This window comes from Capra hircus, unplaced genomic scaffold (assembly GCF_001704415.2).
Source record: "Capra hircus breed San Clemente unplaced genomic scaffold, ASM170441v1, whole genome shotgun sequence".
NCBI classification, from domain to species: domain Eukaryota; kingdom Metazoa; phylum Chordata; class Mammalia; order Artiodactyla; family Bovidae; genus Capra; species Capra hircus.
This window is the reverse complement of record NW_017190107.1, coordinates 64,508-82,887: the sequence shown is the minus strand read 5'-3', so window position 1 is coordinate 82,887 and position 18,380 is coordinate 64,508. Positions and strand designations below refer to the sequence as shown.

General features: G+C 38.4%; 1 pseudogene; it reads left to right on the top strand.

Moving 5' to 3' along the window:
* Positions 1-15,726, top strand: part of LOC108634803 — a 49,958-nt pseudogene extending 34,232 nt beyond the window's left edge.
* The last annotated feature ends 2,654 nt before the right edge of the window (positions 15,727-18,380 follow it).

Sequence of the window (18,380 nt, the reverse complement as noted above, 5' to 3'; positions counted from 1 at the left end):
CATCCTTTTCTAAAAACGTAAAAGGAGATTTTACACATGGTTATCAGCAGATGGTCAATAATGTAATCAGCTTGACTATATTCCTTGCATGCCAAAGACAGAGGAGCTCTATACAGTCAGCAAAGACAAGACTGGGAGCTGACTGTGGCTCAGATCATGAGCTCCTTATTGCAAAATTCAGACTTAAATTGAAGAAAGTAGGGAAAATCACTAGATCATTCAGATATGAGCTAAGCCAAATCCTTTACACCTATGTAGTGAAAGTGACAAACAGAATCAAGGGATTAGCTGTGATAGACAGATTGCCTGAAGAATTATGGACGGAGGTTTGTGACATTGTACAGGAGGCAATGGTCAAAACCATCCCTAGGGGAAAAGAAAATGAAAAAGTCAAAGTGGTTGTCTAAGGAGGCCTTATAAATGGCTATGAAAATAAGAGAAGCAAAAGGCAAAGGAGAAAAAGAAAGATATACCGATCTGAATGGAGAGTTCCAAACAATAGCAAGGAGAGATAAGAAAGCCTTCCTCAGAGATCAATACAAGAAAATAGAGGGACAATCATTAGAATGAGAAAGACTAGATATCTTTTCAAGAAAATTAGAGATATCAAGGGAAATTTTCTTACAAAGATGGGCTTGATAAAGGACAGAAATGGTATGGACCTAACAAATGCAGAAGATATTAAGAAGAGGTGACAAGAACACACAGAAGAACTATACAAGGGAGATCTTCACTACCCAGATAATCACCTGAGGTGATGGCATTGTGATCGTTCACCTAGAGCCAGACATTCTGGGATATGAAGTCAAGTGGGCCTTAGGAAGTATCATGAACGAAGCTAGTGGAGGTGATGGAATTCCAGTTGAGCTATTTCAAACCCTAAAAGATGATGCTGTGAAAGTGCTACACTCAATACGCCAGCAAATTGGAAAACTCAGCAGAGGCCATAGGACTGGAAAACATCAGTTTCAATTGCAATCACAAAGAAAGGGAGTGCCAAAGAATGCTCAAACTACCACACAAATGTTGTCATTTCACATGCTAGTAAAGGAACAGTTAGAACTGCACATGGAACAATAGACTGTTTCCAATTAGGGAAAGAAGTATGTCAAGGCTATATATGGTCACCTTGCCCATTAAACTCATATGCAGAGAGACTCATCATGAGAGACTTTTCATGAGAGACTCTGGGCTGCATGAAGCACAAGCTGGAATGAAGTTTGAGGGGAGAAATATCCATAATCTCCGATATGCAGATGACACCACCTATATGGCAGAAAGTGAAGAAGAACTAAAAAGCCTCTTTAATGAAAGGAAAATGAAAAAAAAAATGTTTGAAAGATGGAAGGCAGGAGGATAAGGGGATGACAGAATGAGATGGTTAGATGGCATCATTGACTCAATGGACATTGTTTGAGTAAACTCTGGGAGTTAGTGATATATGGGGAGGCCTAGCATGAGAGTCATGCCGCAAAGAGCCAGACATGACTCCATGACTGAACTTAACTGAACTGTAAGATACATGTATTGGATTCTAAATGCCATCTGCCACTAAAAATAATTGGGCATTCTCTGAGAAATTGTTTATTCCATGCCTAGCACTGGGAAATTATAAAATGAACCTGGAACATCTTGTAGGAAAAGCATCAGATTTTTCAAAGAAATGGAGAGATATCGAAAGAACAGAGAAACCAGCTTAAGAGGTCCCCACTGTCCAAGGTATGAAAAATGCTCACATCAAAGTAAATATTGACAGGGAGAGATCATTGGTCAATTATTAAAATAAGTCTATTTACTAAATAGATAAAGAAAATGAATAAATTAATAAATCTAAATCTTGATGAGAAATGTATGCATACTTTAAAATGCAAAAGATGCATTAATTATGATGAGAGGAGAGTGACCATTTAAGCATATAAAAGAAAATGGGCATGTGGGGCTGCAGTGGTGGAAAATGGTGAGATGCTCATCAAAAGGTAAAAACTTCCAGTTGAAGATGAGAGAGTTACAAGGACCCAATATAGAGCATGGGGACAATATTTAAATGTACTCAATTGTATAAATGAAAGTTGCTATGAGAATAGAACCTTAATCTTCTCACCATGAAATCAGCAAAGTTCTAATTATGTGATGTGAAGAATGTAGCAATTACATATTCCAGGAAACATTTCAAAATATATACTTGTATGGCAATTATCACACTGTACATCTTAAACTTACCCTATATCTCAATAAATATGAGGAAAAACAGTGAAAAAAAGTGAGTGAGTGTAGAAGCAGGTATAATTATTTTATGCATAACACGGCAGCTGAAGAGAAACACCTGGTGCAGAGTCCATGGGCTCTAACTTGCACGAGCTCACTAACTGTGGTTGCTGGGCTCTAGAGCACAAATGAAATAGCTGTGTTGCATGGGCTTTTTGCTCTGCAGGGTGTTTACTCTTCCAGGACCAGAGATCAAACCCGTGTCTCCTGTACTGATACTTCCAGGTTGATTTTTTCATTCTGAAATGAATCAACAAGTTAGTTGATGTGTTTTTGAACAAGTTTTAATGGTTTTCTGTACAGGTTCTCATGTCATCTACAAACAGAGACTATGTTACTTCTTCCTTTCCAATTTATCTATTTTTCTAGCCTAATTGATCTGAATGTGACTTAGAATACTATATGGAATAGAAGAAGTGAGGAGGGTACCCTTTTCTTGTTCAGATCTTAGAGGCAAATTTTATATTTGCATTATTGAGTATGGTTTTGGATTCACAGTTTGGTGAAAGTAAAGTCTGATGCTGTAAAGAAATGTGAAATTTATTGCCAGTACAGGTTCAATGCATGAGACAGGGTCAGGGCTGGTGTGCACTAAGGGATGGGGTGCGAGGGGGGCAGGTGGTTCAAAATGGGTACGTGTATACCCCTGGCTGATTCATGTTGATGTATGGCGAAAGCCACTACAATGTTTGAAATCATTAGCCTCCAATTAAAATAAATAAATTAATTTTTTTAAAAAAAGAACAATATGACTTTGGAACCTGGAATGTTAGGTCCATGATTCAAGGTAAATTTGAAATGATCAAATAGGAGATGGCAAGACATGGATATTTTACGAAGTAGTGAGCTCAAATGGACCAGAACAGGTGAATTTAATTTGTATGATCATTATATCTGCCATTGTGGGCAAGCATCTCTTAGAAGAAATGTAGTAGCCATCATGGTTAACAAAAGGGTATGTGAAGTGCAGTACTTGGGTGGTCTCAAAAGCGACGGAATGATCTTATTATATATATATATGTATATATGCCTTCTTTCAAATAGACTTTTCACTCTCTACTAGAATGTTTCTCAGATAAGATGACTTAGATTGAAATGATAGGGTGATGTTTGTCTTCATTATTTTGAATTTCAAATTTCCCCCAATCCAACCTTTGGGATATTCTTGGCCTTTCATTTATTCTTCAAATCATAGTTGATAAATACTATTATTTTCAGATGTACAGCATAGTAATTCAATATTAAACTTTCTAGTTTTCCAGTGATTTGAATATTGTTGTTGGTTTTATGGTGGCCCTTTGATCATGTTACTGTTTCTCTTTTTTTTTTTTTTTTCTCCCCCCCCCCCCCCCCCGCCCTTTCTTTGAGTCCTTCTGACTGACTCTGTTTTCTTTGGTCTGTTTTGAGTTTGATAGTTTGCATTGCATTTTTTCATTCTATTTATTGAATTTTTCAGATGCAGAACTGTGATTCTTTTTATGATTTCTGTCATATATTTCACATTTTTGTATTTTATTTTTATTTCATTTAATTATTTTCTGTATTTTCTTACAGTTTACTGAGTTTCCTTAACTAGCTTATCTGAATTCTTTAATTCATAGTAGATTTTTTTCTTGTCTTCAGGTTGGTTACTTAGAAGATTGGTGAGATCATTGAGATTTCATGTTACTTGGAAATTTGTGTTGTGGTTTTCATGTTGGAAACCATTGGACAATTGTAATCTATCCTGCTATAGATTCTGAGGTCTTTTTATACCTTGAATGAATAAGATATACCTTTGTATCATGGAAGAAGTCTTAAGTTTGCTTGTGTTTTCCTGATTATGTAGAGCTGGGCCATGGAGTTTGGAACAGACCCCTCGTTTCCATTATTTTCTGAAAGTAGTTTAAGAGTATGGTGTTAATGTTTGATATTTTCCAGTGAATTCATATGATTGTGGGGTTTTATTTCTTGGGAAACTTTTGATCATTCATTATTTATTGTTCAAATTTCCTATTGGATGTTTCTAGGAGTTTGACTTTTTTCTGGGCTATTCTATTTGTGGCTGTTTATATTAAATAATTGTAGAGAAATTTGTTTCTTTTTATTTTTTGCGTCTGTAGCATCAGTTGTAATAGTTTCTCATTTTTATTTTATTTGATTAAAGAAATCTCAATTTTTTGATGTTTAAAAAATTAGCTCAGTTCATCCATTTTTGATACGGTAAAACTTGAAGTTGTAAATAATAATTGTGATGGTAATCAAGTACTAAAAAACAATAGATGAATAAAAGAAAGAGAAGGGATCAAATACAGTAGGCCTGTGAGCTTAAGAATAGTCTTTTGAGAGATGGGTTTATTAATAGAGGAGTCTTTTGAGAGATTGAAAGGGATTAATGAGAAACCAGGGGAAAATTTGCCATTTATTCACTCAGTCATGTCTGACTCTTTGAGACCCTATGCATTGCAGCACGCCAGGCTTCCCTGTCCTTCAGTATCTCCAGGAGTGTGCTTAAATTCATGCTCAAATGAGAAGGAAGCAGCCTGCAAATCAGAAATAGTCTTCACCAGAAGTAAATCAACTAGAACCTTAATCTTGTACTTGCTGACTTCCAGAAGTTCAATTTTTCTTATTTAAAGCACACAGTTCACATTATTCATTTAAAAAGCCTGAACAGATTAATACAGCATCCAAAGAATACCTCTATTAACTGACCTCTGATATTATCATAAGGACTGTATATCGTGAAGTCAGTATTTCTGGGTAGAGGAAGTTATGGCCTAAGGTTCTGATTCCTCTGTCTTGTTGATGTTACTTAGTTCTATAATTCTAATGAAGTCTTATGATAGTACCACTAGTATTTATTGAAGAGACAGAAAAATCCATCCTAAAACTTATATGAAATCCCAATGAAGCACATTTCTCCTGATTTCAGAATTTAGTATAAAGCCATAGTAAGGAAAGCAGCATGTGACTAGCATAAATAAAAATATATTGCCCATATTTTATGGAATAAATAGAGAAATAAAACATTGCATGCATCATCAGATGACCATCTACAAGTGTGCCCAGGTCGTTTATACTATAGACATTTCTTCAGGATAGGATACTTGCTAATCTGTATGCAAAAGAATGAAGGTGTATTTGTACCTTACATTCTATATAAAGATTAAATTAGCATTTAATTTTATAAGACCAAATAGGCTTCCCTGATGTTCATATGTAAAGAATCTGCGTGCAATGCAGGAGACCCAGGTTTAAGATGAAAACTTAGGAATAAAAGTTTATGACATTTGACTCAGTACTGCTTTTTTGGATGTGACATCAAAAGTATAATCAATAAAAGGAAAATGCATAAGAAGTACTACATCTGCTTTTCAAAAGATACATCAACAAGTGTGAAAAGAATGGGTGACAATATTTGAAAATTGTTATCTAACCAGGAGTTAATAAAAAGGATTCTATTAAAAAATACTTTCATAACATTGATTATAATTTCTAGTTGATAAATTCGTGTATGTTCACATGAAGGCATGTGCAGCCTAGTTTGGTATATTACAGTGATAGACTTGAACTTATTTCATTGTTTCATTCTATAATGCTGTTGTTTATTGTTTTTAAATATCTTTTTATTTTTTTCCTGTATCTTGTGGTCTTTCCATACTTTTTGTTCTAAAAAGCAGTAATTAGGGTATTTTTGTATTCTAAACCAATAAAAATAATACAGGATGATGGGACATTATTTTGGCCACTTTTTCCTCCTGAATTTGCATGGCTTTCCTTTGTGTCCAGCAGAAGCAACTCCCTAATCTATCAGACTTGGTTGGCTTTATGTGTGTTCTGTCAGTAATTCCAAGTTCTCACTACAGCCTTTATTTGGGAGCTGGCACTTGGACATTTATTGGCCAGTAGCAGTATTCCTTCTTCCTAATTGTGTGGTTATTTCTTCTCCTTAACCAGCTAATTGAGCCAATAAAAGAAATATTCGGCAGTTGTGTGATGCCGCTCTAGGTTAGTCCCTGAAATCGTCCCAAGCTTTATATGAATAAATAGTGGTATTAAATTTTGAATCATTGCATTCAAAATACATATGAGTTACAAGTTCAAACAGTAATGAGTACAGACCTGTGATGGCTTTGTGTACACCTTGCTGTCATAAACCCCATCTTCAGAGTTGGTTCCATGCCCAACATGATCACAATTTTTTGGCCTGAGGTCCAAGCCTGTGCTTAGGTGCATGAGATGCTATCAACAGCAATATACTAGGAGTGTTCTGACAGCAAAACTGAAATGTGTATGGTGTTTTATAGTTTCAAAAGTGTATTCATTCGGGTTGGAAAGCAGGTCGTATTTTATCCCCTGTGGAAAAGGATCTGAAGACTCTGAATCTTAATGAAAACTCACCCTAATGACTCTGATTCTGGGCTGACTTTGGGTCCTGTTTCTTTTCTTCCTATCACTTACTGAGTTTCTGGAGCAGAATTTTAATAATTATTCTCTTAAATTCCTAGGGTACAGGTTCCAGGATAAATTTCTACCTCTCCCTCAGCGTTGTATCCTGGTTCTTCTAAAAATGGAGTAGTTTTTGCAACAACTGATACTTGTATTGGGTTTCCATATTGTTGGATTTCTTTTTTCCTTCTGAACTCATCTTTAAACAGTATTGTCACTGGTTAAATTCTTTGAAAATATTCTCATCATTGTCTTCAGTGAAGCCTTGGGTTAAAATAGATTTTCATTTGAGAATTATTTCTGAAAATTTTCATTAATCCCTCCTTTAAATCACTTGTATAGAACTAAGAATAATTTATTATTTCATCTTGGCTCAGTCGTCATTCCTCACTTTCACTATCTGCTGTAGAATGGTTTGAAATTGCATACTTTCTTGTTAAACTGCTTCAAAAATAATTATTTGCACATGCTTTAATTCCACTCTACATCTCTTCCTAGGCCTCTTCATGAGGCAGCTGAGAATGATTACTAGGGCTGGAAGAAATACAAACTGGAATCAAGATTGCCAGGAGAAATATCAATAACCTCAATATGCAGATGACAGCACCCTTATGGCAGAAAGTGAAGATGAACTAAAAAGCCTCTTGATGAATATGAAAGAGGAGAGTGAAAAAGTTGGCTTAAAGTTCAAAACTCAGAAAACGAAGATCATGGCATCTGCTCCCATCACTTCATGTGAAATAGATGGGGAAACAGTGGAAGCAGTGTCAGACTTTATGTTGGGGGGCTTCAAAATCACTGCAGATGGTGACTGCAGCCAGGAAATTAAAAGATAAGGAAGGAAAGATATGACCTAACTAGATAGCATATTCAAAAGCAGAGATGTTACTTTGTCAACAAACATCAGTCTAGTCAAGGCTATGGTTTTTTTCTGGTAGTCATGTATGACTGTGTGGATCACAATAAACTGTGGGAAATTCTGAAAGAGATGGGAATACCAGACCACCTAACCTGCCTCTTGAGAAATCTGTATGCAGGCCAGGAAGCAACATTTAGAACTGGACATGGAACAACAGACTGGTTCCACATAGGGAAAGGAGTACATCAAGGCTGTATATTGTCATCCTGCTTATTTAGCTTATATGCAGAGTACATCATAGAAATGCTGGACTGGAAGAAACACAAGCTAGAATCAAGATTGCCAGGAGAAATATCAATCACCTCAGATATGCAGATGACACCACCCTTATGGCAGAAAGTGTAGAGGAACTAAAAAGCCTCTTGATGAAAAGTAAAAGAGGCGATTGAAAAAGTTGGCTTAAAGGTCAACATTAGGAAAATGAATATCATGGCATCTGGTACCATCACTTCATGAGAAACAGATTGATAAACACTGGAAACAGTGTCAGACTTTATTTTTGGGGGCTCCAAAATGACTGCAGGTATGATTGCAGCCATGAAATTAAAAGATGCTTACTCCTTGGAAGAAAAGTTATGGCCAACCTAGATAGTATATTCAAAAGCAGAAACATTAGTTTGCCGACAAAGGTCCATCTAATCAAGGCTATGGGTTTTCCTGTGGTCATGTATGGATGTGAGAGTTGGACTGTGAAGAAGGCTGAGTGCTGAAGAATTGATGCTTTGGAACTGTGGTGTTGGAGAAGACTCTTGAGAGTCCCTTGGACTGCAAGCAGATCCAACCAGTCCATTCTGAATGGGATCAACCCTGGGATTTCTTTGTAAGTAATGATGCTAAAGCTGAAACTCCAGTACTTTGGCCACCTCATGTGAAGAGTTGACTCATTGGAAAAAACTATGATGCTGGGAGGGATTGAGTGCAGGAGGAGAAGGGGACGAAAGAGGATGAGATGCCTGAATGGGATCACTGACTTGATGGACGTGAATATGAGTGAACTCTGGGTGTTGGTGATTGACAGGGAGGCCTGGCGTGCTGCAACTCACGGGGTCGCAAAGAGTCGGACACGACTGAGCGGCTGAACTGAACTGATGTATGGATGTGAGAGTTGAACTGTGAAGAAAGTTGAGCGCCAAAGAAGTGATACTTTTGAACTGTGGTGTTGGAGACGACTCTTGAGTCTCTTGGACTGCAAGGAGATCAACCCAGTCCATTCTAAAGGAGATCAGTTCTAGATGCTCTTTGGAAGGATTGATGGTAAAGCTGAAACTCCAATACTCTGGCCACCTCATGTGAATAATTGACTCATTGGAAAAGACTCTGATGCTGGGAGGGATTGGGGGCAGGAGGAGAAGGGGACAGCAGATGATGAGATGGCTGGATGGCATCACCAACTCAATGGACATGAGTTTGAATGAATTCCGGGAGTTGGTGATGGACAGCGAGGCCTGGCGTGCTGCAATTCATGGGGTCCCAAAATGTCGGACACGACTGAGTGGCTGAACTGAACTGAACTGAACTGTACTCAACTTAACTGAACTTGAAGATTTCTTTTGCCTGCTTCTCTCCTATCATGCTGACCTCACTTTCAATACTTACTCAGGTAGAACCATCATGGATGAGACACAGAACAAGCTTATGGAGATGTTTCTGGCAGGAAGGTAAGTTCAAGGAATGATAATGACCAAGTTCAACAAACATTTTAAATTAAAAACTTGTTGGTAATTTGCAAAATTTCCAATTGTCTCGATCCTCACTAACATTCTTTTGTTGTTCTAATTGATGTGGTATCTTATAGCTTATGTTTGCTTTCTACTAACTAATGAAAAATGTGCTCACTGGCCATTTATAGAGTTTTGGAAAAATGTTTATTCAAATTCTTTGCCTGCTTTAAAATTAGATTATTCCTTTTTTGTTGAGTTGAGGAGTTCCTTAATTTGTCCTGATTAAAAACCCCACATGAGATATATGACCTGCAGTATTTTTTACCATATTTTTGTACATTGTATTTTATCTTATTTTTATAGTAAAAATAGATTTAATAATTGTGATCATTCAGCATCTTCCCATGGCCAATTCACATAGGTGCTAACAACGGTTTGCGAGAATGCTTGTCAGATTGATGTCCATTTTACTATCTGGATTTAAATATCCAAACATAATACTTAAAAAAATAATTTAATAGGATAATTACTTTACAATATTGGGGTGGTTTTCTCATACATTGACAGGAGTCAGCTACAGGAATCAGATGACGTGTGTCCCCCCATCCCACCATCCCTCTGGGTTGTCCCAGAGCACCAGGTTCGAGTGCCCTGCTTCATGTATTGAACTTGCAGTAGTCATTTCGTTTACATATGGTAATACACATGTTTCAATGCTATTCATGTTGAATAAATTCTAATGAGGTGGATGAAACTGGAGCCTAATATATAGAGTGAAGTATGTCAGAAAGATAAACACCATACAATATATTAATGCATATATGTGTTGTTATATATTAGAAAGTTTGTAACAACGACTTTATATGCAAGGCAGCAAAAGAGACACACATCTGTGTGTATTAGTTACTGTGTGGTGTTTCTCTTTCTGACTTACTTCACTCTGTATAATAGACTCCAGTTTCACCACCTTATTAGAATTGACTCAATGCATTCTTTTTTATAACTGAGTAATCACTGCAGATGGTGATTGCAGCCATGAAATTAAAAGATGCTTACACCTTGGAAGGAAAGTTATGAACTACCTAGAGAGCATATTCAAAAGCAGAGACATTTCTTTACCAACCAAGTTCTGTCTAGTCAAGGCTATAGTTTTTCCAGCGGTCATGTGTGGATATGAAAGTTGGACTGTGAAGAAAGCTGAGCACCGAAGAATTTATGCATTTGAACTGTGGTGTTAGAGATGACTCTTGAGACTCCCTTGGACTTCAAGGAGATCCACCCAGTCCATTCTAAAGGAGATCAGTCCTGGGTGTCCTTTGGAAGGACTAATGGTAAAGCTGAAACTCCAATACTATGGCCACCTCATGCAAACAGTTGATTCATTGCTAAAGACTCTGATGCTGGAAGGGATTGGGGGCAGGAGAAGAAGTGGTCAACAGAGGGTGAGATGGCTAGATGGCATCACCAACTCAATGGACATGAGTTTGAGTGAACTCCAGGATTCGGCGATGGACAGGGAGGCCTGGCATGCTGCAATTCATGGGGTCACAAAGAGTCGAACACGACTGAGTGGCTGAACTGAACTGAGTATTCTGTTGTTTATATGTGCCACAGCTTTCTTATCCATTCGTCTGCCAAGGGACATCTAGGTTGCTTTCAAGTTGCAATGAACATTGAGTACATGTATCTCTTTCAATTCTGATTTCCTCGGTGTCTATGTCCAGCAGTGGGATTACTGGGTTGTATGGCAATTCTGTTTCCAGCTTTTTGAAGGAGTCTCCATACTGTTCTCCATAGTGGCTTTGCCAGTTTGCATTCCCACTAACAGTGTGTTATGGTTCTCTTTTCTTTAAATCTTCTCCAGCCTTTATTTTTGTAGGCTTTTTGATGGTGGCCTTTCTGACATGTGCGTGAATCAGCATACCTCATTGAGGTTTTAATTTGCATTTCCCCATTAATGCGTGATGTTGAACATATTTTCATGTGTGTATTAGACCTCCTTATGTCTTCTTTGGGGAAATGTCTGTTTAGTTCTTTGGTCCACTTTTGATTGGCTCATTATTTTTTCTAATATTGAGCTGCATTAGTTGCTTATATATTTTGGAGATCAATCCTTTATCAATTGTTTCATTTGCCATTAGTTTGTCCCTTTCTGAAGGCTGGCTTTTAATCTTGCTTGTGATTTCCTTTATTGTGCAAAAACTTTTAAGTTTAATTAGGCCCCACTTGTCTACTTTAGTTTCTATTCCCATTACTCTGGGAGGTGGGTCATAGAGGATCTTGCTCAGAGAGTGTTCTGCCTATGTTTTCTTCTAAGAGTTTTATAAATTCTTGTCTCAAATTTACATATTTTATACATTTTGATTTTATTTTTGTGTATGGTATTACAAAGTGTTCTAGTTTCATTTTTTTTACATATGGTTGGCCAGTTTCCCAGCACCACTTGTGGAAGAGACTGTCTTTTCTTCATTGTATATTTTTGTCTCCTTTGTCAAAGATAATGTGTCCAAAGGTGTGTGGATTTATCTCTGGGCTTTCTGTTTTGTTCCACTGGTCTATATTTTTCTTTGGAATATAACGTCTTGATGACTGTTGCTGCTGTGTAGTGTAGTCTAGAGTCAGGCAGGTTGATTCCTCCAGTTCCATTCTTCTTTCTCAAGATTTCTTTGTTTATTCCAGTTTGTGTGTGTGTGTGTTTCCATAAAAATTGTGAAATCATTTGTTCTAGTTCTGTGAAAACTATCATTAGTGGCTTGATAGGGATTATGTTGAATGTGTAAATTGCTTTGAGTAGTATACTTATTTTCACTATATTGATACTTCTGATTTATGAACATGGTATATTTCTCCAAATGCTTGTGTCATCTTTGATTTCTTTTATCAGTGTTATGCAGTTTTCTATATGTAGGTGTTTGGCTTATTTAGGCAAATATATCCTAAGTATTTCATTATTTGTGTCGCAGTAGTGAATGGGGTTGTTTCCTTAATTTCTCTTTCTAATTTTTCATTTTTAGTGCATAGGAATGCAAGGGATTTCTGTGTGATAATTTTATAATATACAACTTTACTATATTCACTGGTTATTTTTCTGGTGGTATCTTTATGGTTTTCTCTGTAGAGGACTGTGCCATCTGCAAACAGTGAGTTTTACTTATATTCCAATCTGGATTCCTTTTATATTTTTTGTTCTGTGATTGCTTGTGGCTAGGAGAATGCAACAGCATCCCACTCCAGTACTCTTGCCTGGAGAATCCCGTGTATGGAGGAACCTGGTAGGCTGTAGTCCATGCGGTAGTGAAGAGTCAGACATGACTGAGCAACTTCACTTTTGCTTTTCACTTTCATTCTTTGGAGAAGGAAATGGCAACCTACTCCAGTGTTCTTTCCTGTAGAATCCCAGGGATGGGGGAGCCTGGTGGGCTGCCGTCTCTGGGATCACACAGAGTCGGATACGACTGAAGAGACTTAGCAACATCAGCAGCAGGACTTCCAAACCAATGTTCAATAGTAGTGGTGAGAGTTCTCACTGTTGTTTTGTTGCTGGTTTTAGAGGAAATGCTTTCAATTTTCCCCATTGAGGGCAATGTTTGCTGTGGGTTTGTTGTATATGACTTTTATTATGTTGCAATATGTTCCTTCTATGCCTTCTTTCTAGAGAATTTTTACCATAAATGGGTGTTGATTTTTTTTTCCAATGGCTTTCTTTGCATCTGTCAAGATAATCATGTGGTTTTTACCTTTCAATTTGTTAAGATGGTGTATCACATTGATTGATTTGTTAATACTGAATAACCCTTGAATCTCTGGGATAAATCCAACTTGGTCATGATATATGATCTTTTTAAAATGTTATTGGAATCTGTTGGCTAGAATTTTGTTTTTTGAGAATTTTTGCATCTATATTCTTCCGTGATATTGGCCTATAGTTTTCTTTTTTGTGTGACATCTTTGTCTGATTTTGGTATTAGGGTATGGAGGCCTCATAGAATGAGTTTGGGAGTTTACCTTCCTCTGCAATTTTCTGGAGGAGAAAATTCACTTTATTAACTAACAAATAATTTAAAAAACAATTAAAACAATTCACAGCACTAAAGAATAGTCATGTATAAACTTGAAAACAAAGAAACAAAGACCTTTGCACTAAAAACTACAAAACTGCTGAAAGAAATCTAATTTTCTCAATTTTTGGAAAAATTCACTTGTGAAGCCATGTGGTCCTGGGCTTTTTGTTTGTTGGAAGATTAGTGGTAGTTTCATTTCTGTGCTTGTGATGAGTCTGCTAAGATTTTTATTTCTTTTCTTGTGCAGTTTCAGAACGTTATACTTTTCCAATAATTCGTCTACTTCTTCCAAGTTATCCATTTTATTGGCATAAAGTTGCTTCTTGTAATTTCTTTTGATCTGTTGTATTTCCTATCTGGAAACAGTTTTTCCAACATGTTTTGTTTTGTTTGTTTTTATTTTGACCCCACTCTGTGTCTCCAGACCAGGGATTTAACCTGTGTATGGAAGTAAATAATAAAATCAAGACAACTAGGGCCCAGGAATTTTCCCAGCACTATTTCTTGAAGATTCTGTTTCTCTCCATGTGTTACCTTTGTTACCTTGTGAAAGATTATTTACCAGTGTATTTTTAAATATTGTGTATTATTTAACAGTGTATTTTGAGCTTCCTAGCTGGTGCTAGTGATAAAGAACCGATTTCCCAGTGACGAAGACGTAAAAGACATGGGTTTAATCTCTGGTTCAGAAAGATAAAGTGGAGGAGGTCAAGGCAACCTTCTCCAGTATTTTGCTTGGAGAATTCTATGGACAGAGGAGGCTGATGTGTCTATGCCAATATTATACTGTTTTGTGTTATGTTTTGAAATGAGAAAGTGAGGCCACCAACTTTCTTCTTTTTTAGGATTGCACAGGAACATAGAATCCCTAACAGACTATGTGAATTTTATAGACTTTTCTATTTTTGAAAAAGGAAAGAAAAAAAGGAAAAAGGCTAGGGCTTTAAGAAAGATTGCCTTTTGTTCATATATTGTTTTGAGTAATTGGGATATTTTAACAATAAAATCTGTTTAGTCTGTGGATATGGAATCTCTCCATTTATCTGAATCTCCTTAGATTTCTTTCAGCAGTGTTTTGTAGTTTTAAGTGCAAAAGTCTTTGTTTCTTTGTTTTTAAGTTTATTCATGACTATCCTTTAGTGCTGTGAATTGTTTTAGTTGTGTTTTAATTATTTGTTAGTTAATAAAGTGAAGTCGCTCAGTCGTGTCTCACTCTTTGCAACCTCATGGACTGTAGCCTACCAGACTTCTCTGTCCATGGGATTTTCCAGGCAGGAGTACTAGAGTGGGTTGCCATTTCCATCTGCAAGGGATCTTCCCAACCTAGGGGTCAAACCCAATTCTCCCGCATCGCAGGCAGATGCTTTACTCTCTGAGCCACCACGGAAGCCCTAGTTAATAAAATTGCAACTTATTTTTGTATGTTATATATTTTGCAGTTCTGCCTAAATCACTTAATATTTTATTTGTTTTTTAAACTTGTTTCCCCTCTCTAGATTATTTAAAGAGTTATAGTGATTATGAGCTCAATCACCCTTGGGAATTCTATGGTAGCTCTGTATGTGGTAAGAAACATTTTTCTTTTTTAGCTCATTGGGGAGTAAATGAGTTATAGAATATTTACCTCGCCTCTGGTGAGAGGATGATGGGTCAGGTCCTATAAGCAGGGATCATTAGGAAATTATGTTTTTATTTACATCTATTTAATTATTGGCAGCTGAAATTCTGATAAAGTTTATTGACCACCTTATTTTAATTTTTATTAGAACCAAATATTAAGGCTGGATTTAATGTTTTGGCAAATCCTCCAGGAGCAGAGGACCAAGATAATGAGGATCAGATTGTCGGTGACGCATTTGAATTTGAATTTTCAGATAGCCCTCTCTTACGTTGTTATAACATCCAAGTGTCTGTTTCTCAGAGGTAAGGATTGACATCATGTGGTGGAACAGGCTCCTCTTTCCATGGGGATTCTCCAGGCAAGAATACTGAGAGAGTGTGTTGCCAAGCCCTCCTCCATGGGATCTTTCCTAACTAGGAAAGATCCGCATCAGCAGGCAGGTTCTTTACCACTAGCACCACAAGGGAAGCTTGTTCATCAGCTATATTCCAATATAAAATAAAACGTTTTTTTAAAACCACATCTAATTTTATGTATGTCTATAAAGGTTGAATCCATCACTTATCAATGTAAACTTAATTTTTTTTTTTTTAATCTAGCAAGTGGAGAGGTGGTTGGGAGACAGGTGTGGACTGGAGAGGGGACAGGAAAGCCACTTGTGGAAGGGAAAGTGAAGATGAGGACAGACTGGATTATGCCAAGAGGCCCGGCCCCCTTTACCCTCCACCTCTGCTGGGATCAGAACCTACATCAGAACTTGGCACCGATGTACTAATCAATCTCCCATAAAGTCTGGATTGCAGGTCTGGAAACATGAGAGACAAAATCTTTATGGCCTGCAGACAGCTAGTCCTTTCCAGATCTTAGTGTTTGGAATGTTAGTAGAGTGCTATACACCAAAGGCCTTTGCCAGAATGAGACCCTGGATGTGTGACAAACTAAAGTTTATTTATTTATTTTTTAAAAGAATCATATCTGAACTGCACAGGTTTAAATAAGCCAGTAATATAAGGCAAATAGCCTGTCTCTTGGAGAGCTGGAAAACACAAAGCACCAGGAGAGGAAATCATAAAATATACAAATCACTGCTATGAAAATTTACACGGCTCACCCCACCTCTGAAAGGAGTGTTCAAAAGAGAAACACTTACTCCCTAATCCTGCTTCTTGTATCAAGATATACTGAATTCGTAGCTTTACCAGTTACCATTTTTCAGCCATGCGGTTTATTTCTCCACATCAGATAGATCTCCCACCCCTAATGTTTGGGTTTGCTGCCTCCTCCCCACACATCTAGATAACTTGAGAACAAATCCCATTTAGAAGATGTTTTGTCTAGAGGCAGCTGTGTGGTTTCATAACAAGGCAGATGTAGGGATGCAATTTCCAGCTCTAGCTTGGAGAAGCCAAGAGCTAATTACCTGTAACTGGGGAAACGAGGCAGAGATGGATGCCCTGTGAGTATTAATGCTAGAGGTGAGTGAAAGGGGAGTCTGCTAAAGCTGGGGCAGAAGAGAGAAAGCTCACCAGCATCACCCCAGTCCCAGGTCCCATCAGGAGCTGGGGGTGGGGGTGGGGTCGCTGCAACAGTGGGGGACCGTGGAGGTACCGTCCTGAGATGTGTGAACTGGGAGCCACTGAAGACTAGAGCAAAATAACCATGCAGCTATGCTGTCAAAGAGGAGACCCATAACCCTGCACTGCAGGAAGTCCTGGCTAGATTGGAGAGGTTGGGATATATGGGGAGACTAACATGGAAACTTACATCATCACCTGTGAAGTAGATGGTAAAACATCTGCCTGTTATGCGGGAGACCTGGGTTCAATCCCTGGGTCAGAAAGATCTTATGGAGAAGGGAATGGACACCCACTCCATTCTGCTGGCCTAGAAAAATCCCATGGAGGGAGGAGCCAGGAAGGTGGCTACAGTCCATGGGGTCAAAAAGAGTCAAACACAACTGAACGACTTCACTTGACTTCACACAGGGAACTCAAACTGGGGCTCTGAGACGACCTAGAAGGATGGGATGGGTAGGAAGACATGAGGAAGGTTTTAGAAGGAGGGGACATAGGTATCCCTACGGCTGATTCATGTCAATGTTTGGCAGAAACCAACCCAACACTGTAAAGCAATTATCCTACCATTAAAAATAAATACATTTTAAAAATCAACAAATGTAGTCAATAGCTCAGTTGGTAAAGAATCCACCTGCAATTCAGGAGACCCCAATTTGATTCCTGGATTGGAAAGGTCCGCTGGAGAATGGATAGGTTACCCACTCCTGTATTCTTGGGTTTCCCTGGTAGCTCAGCTGGTAACAGATCTGCCTGCAATTCAGGAGACCAAGAAGACTGATGGGCTACAGTTAAGACCGGCAACCACACACTTTTCAAATGTAAACCTCAGCCTTACCATCATCAAGGAGAACTCAGACCACTTTTTATTTGTAATGGTTCTCATCACTCCTGTCTTAAATGCTCTCCTGTAAGGAGGAATGGTTAACCCAAGTTGTCCAACCAAGAATGCAGTGATGGTGATGGTTTAGTAGCTAAGACATGTCTGACTCTTTTAGGACCCTGTGGACTGTAGGCCACCAGGCTCCTCTGTCCATGAGTTTTCCCAGGAAAGAACACTGGAGTAGGCTGCCATTTCCTTCTCCAGGGGATCTTGCCAACCCAGGGATTGAACCTGGGTCTCCCGCATTGGCCAGCATGTTCTTTACTGCTGAGCCACCAGGGAAGCCCCTAATCAAGAATGCATATGCCCAAATCCATCCGGCTTGAAATGACTTCCCCAGGTCTCTACATGGGAGACTTGGAATGATTCCATGAAATGCTAAGTACAGCATCCAAATATCTCCATGTGTGCAGTCAACCATCTCTACTCACTTGATGGTGTCCATATAGTGAGAAGACAGCATTTCCCACACTCCAGCCTTGCTCTCCAAGGACCTTCCAGCCAGGAAGCTGCAAGGACAAAGCACAAGAATTAATTGGTCCTGGTGCAAGTGGTCCATGTCCAAGCTCAGCCTCCGATACCGCCCCCTGGTCTCAAGCTCCCTGGTTCTGACTCGACTACACTCCACATTCAATCTCCAAGATCCTCCCATTCCCCCCCGCCCTTTTTTTTTCAATTATTTTCCTTTCTGGCTGGACCACAAAGCACATAGGATCTGTTCCCTGACCAGAGATTGAATCCACTACTTGTCCTCAGCATTGGAAACGTAAAGCCTTAATCACTGGGCAACCAGGGGAGTCCCCTGAAGATTCCTCTCAATGCCATTTGCTGGATGAGCCACCTCACCACAACATCCTGGATGGGCTTTCGGTATCTGTACACCCTCCCCACACTGCCCATAACCACAACAGAGGGGGGCACACAGTCCCACCAGCCCCGCCGACAAGCCCTGCCATATGGGGCCA